Here is a 3065-nt window from a genome sequence, read left to right on the forward strand (position 1 = left end):
TCTTAAAACAAGCCCGAGCTCAGTTGACAAAGTTTACACCACAGCAGGTGGAGGCCTTCCTAGGACATTACCAGGATGTGCTCGCTTGACATGAGGATGATTTTGGCTGTTCGACTGCCATCACACATGAGATTCCAGCGGGAAATGCTGTGCCTGTGAGAGAGCGTTATCGACAGATTTCTCCACAAATGTACCAGGAGGTAAAAGGGATGCTCACACAAATGATATCATCCGGGAGAGCCAAAGCCCGTACTCTATGGTTCTGTGTGGACTATCATGAATTAAATGCCTGCATGGTACGAGATTCATATCCACTACCCCGTATTGAAGAATCCTTGTCTGCTCTGGGGATCGCAAGATACTTCTCCACTCCAGACCTGGCTAGCGGGTACTGGCAAGTGCCAATGTCAGAACATGACCGAGCAAAGACGGTCTTTATACAACCTATGGGCATGTAAGAGTTCAATAGAATGCCGTTCGGATTGGCTAATGCTTCCGAAACCTTTCAGCGACTCATGGAGAGATGTTTAGGAGATCTAAACTTTGAATCCACGCTCATATACCTGAATGACATAATTGTGTTTGCCACCAAACAGCATTTACAGCATTTTGAGCAACTACTCAGCCGGCTTAAGAAGAAAGGGCTGCGAGTGAAACCATCTAAATGTCACCTGCTCTGCACCCAGTTTGAGTACATAGGGCATATGGTCTCTGCAGAAGGTGTATGACCGTCCCGTGAAAAGATTGCGGCAGTGCAAGACTGGCCTACCCCGAGAAACGTAAAAGATGTTCAAGCCTTCTTAGGGTTGACTGGATATTTTCGAAGGTTCGTGAAAGACTTCACCCACATTGCGAACCCATTAATAGAACTATTGAAAAGAGTGCCATCTGGAGCAAAAAAATCAAGAAATTCATTGGGGAGAGCATCAGGAGAAAGCGTTCCAAACTTTGAAAATGGCTCTGACAGAAGCCCCAGTCTTGGCTTATGCTAATTTTCCACAACCTTTTATTCTCCATTTGGATGGGAGCTTACATGGGCTCTGAACAGTGTTGTCGCAGATTCAAGATGGAAAAGAGAGATTAATTGCCTATGCGAGTCATTCCCTCCATAACTCTGAAAGGAATCCAGACAGCTACAGCTTGTTCAAACTAGAACTGTTGGCACTAGCATGGGCCATGACAGAGAAGTTTGCGGAATACCTATCTGGGTCAGAGGTTCTGGTGCGCACTGACAACAACTCATTGACTCACCTGGAGAATGCAAAGTTAGGGGCTCTGGAGCAGCGCTTGTTGACTAGCATGGTTAAATACCGGTACAAAATAGTAATCAAAAGGGGGATGAAAATACTCATGCAGATGGGTTATCCAGGGTTCCACAAAAGCTACCCAGCCCTAACCGAGATTAAGAGATGGAGGCGGACGAAGTTCCTGAGTTCTGAGGATCTGTCAGGATGTTGGCAGCAACGTGGGAACAGGCTCGGGCAGAACCTCAGGAAAGTGGCTGGGACAGCCCCACGATGAGTGGGTACGGATTCAGCAGGAAGATGGGGAGCTCACCCGAATTTGGCGGTGGGTGGCCTGCAAACAACCACCCAGTTGGGTGGAGAGAGAGACTCTGTCCCCTGGGACAAAGCAAATCCTACGTCAATGGGAGAGGCTCCACCTAACAGAAGGATGGCTGTATAGAAAGATCCAGCTGCAGTAGGCCCTGCCTGCCACTTGGCAAGTAGTGATTCCTGAGATGCTGTTACATCAAGTGGCCACAGAGGCACATGAAAAAGGGGCCTACTTCTGTCAGGAAAAGACTTTTCAGTGGTTGCAGAGACTGGTGTACTACCGATTGCTAAAAACGGTGGTAGAAGAAGTGTGTCGAATCTGTAGGAACTGTGAGCTGTCCAAACCTCAGAGGGCCCCCACATAAACCATCATGACTTCCACCTCGCTAGAACTATTGATAATTGACTATCTGACAATAGCCTCAGCCTGTCAAGGTTACGAACATTGTTTAGTCATGGTGTACCACTTCACTAAACTCACGGTCGTGACCCCAACTCGGGACCAAACTGCCGAATCTGCAGCTCATGCTATTTGTAAAAATTTCATCCAGGTGTATGGCTGACCGAAAATAATCCATTCCGACCAAGGCACCTGCTTCTTGGGGCGAGTCATGGACGAGTTACACAGCTTGTATGGAATTGAGAAATCTCGTACGACACCTTACCACCCTCAGGGTAATGGAGCATGTGAATCGTTCAATCAAACTCCTATCCAAATGTTGAGGACATTGGAAGAGGACTGAAAGGCCCATTGGCCTGAATTTGTCACAGAACTGGTGTGGGTGTTCAACAATTGGGCACATCGCACCACAGGATACACTCCCTATACTCTACTTTTCTGCCGGCCAGGAAAAGAGATTACCAAGTTGGAGCTGGACCCAGAGGAGGACTACCCATGGATGAGGGTGTCCACCTTGGTCCGAGAACACCGTCATAAGTTGCAGACACTACATCTTCTGGTGCAGACCCTTTGTCGAGAGTTGGAATATTCAGAGATGGCTCCACTGCGGGGGACAGCTCTACAGGCCAGAGACCGGGTATTAGTCACAGAGAAAAGTGGGAAAAAACACCATATTGTGTACGGTGACGAGTCAATGCTGAAGGTCCCGTCTATGAAATTCAACCTGATGGGGCTGAAGATGCTCCTACTCATTTTGTACACCGAAATATGTTACGCCCCTGCATATCCAGAGACCCTGCTTGAACTGAGGAAAAAGAACCCAATTCTCCTGAGAGCATCAGTCGCTAGTGATAGTGAGGAAGAGGAATATCCTGACTCATCGCAGGCAAGACCAGAAAGAGAGCCGGAACCCAAGATGCCTGGGGCTCCCATGAGACCTGGGATGGCAGTTTTTCCAGAAGTAAGCACATCTCCACCTTCGATGACCCAGCCTGATCTCACTACTCAAGTAGAGCCAATTGATATTCCCAGGTTATGACGTTCTGAACGCTCGAAGGCAGGAAAACCCCCCAACAGATTTGATCAAGAAAATTTTTTCTGGCAGCAAG

Source organism: Dendrobates tinctorius, unplaced genomic scaffold (genome assembly GCF_039654945.1).
Source record: "Dendrobates tinctorius isolate UK_male_01 unplaced genomic scaffold, ASM3965494v1 ptg000213l, whole genome shotgun sequence".
Taxonomy (NCBI): domain Eukaryota; kingdom Metazoa; phylum Chordata; class Amphibia; order Anura; family Dendrobatidae; genus Dendrobates; species Dendrobates tinctorius.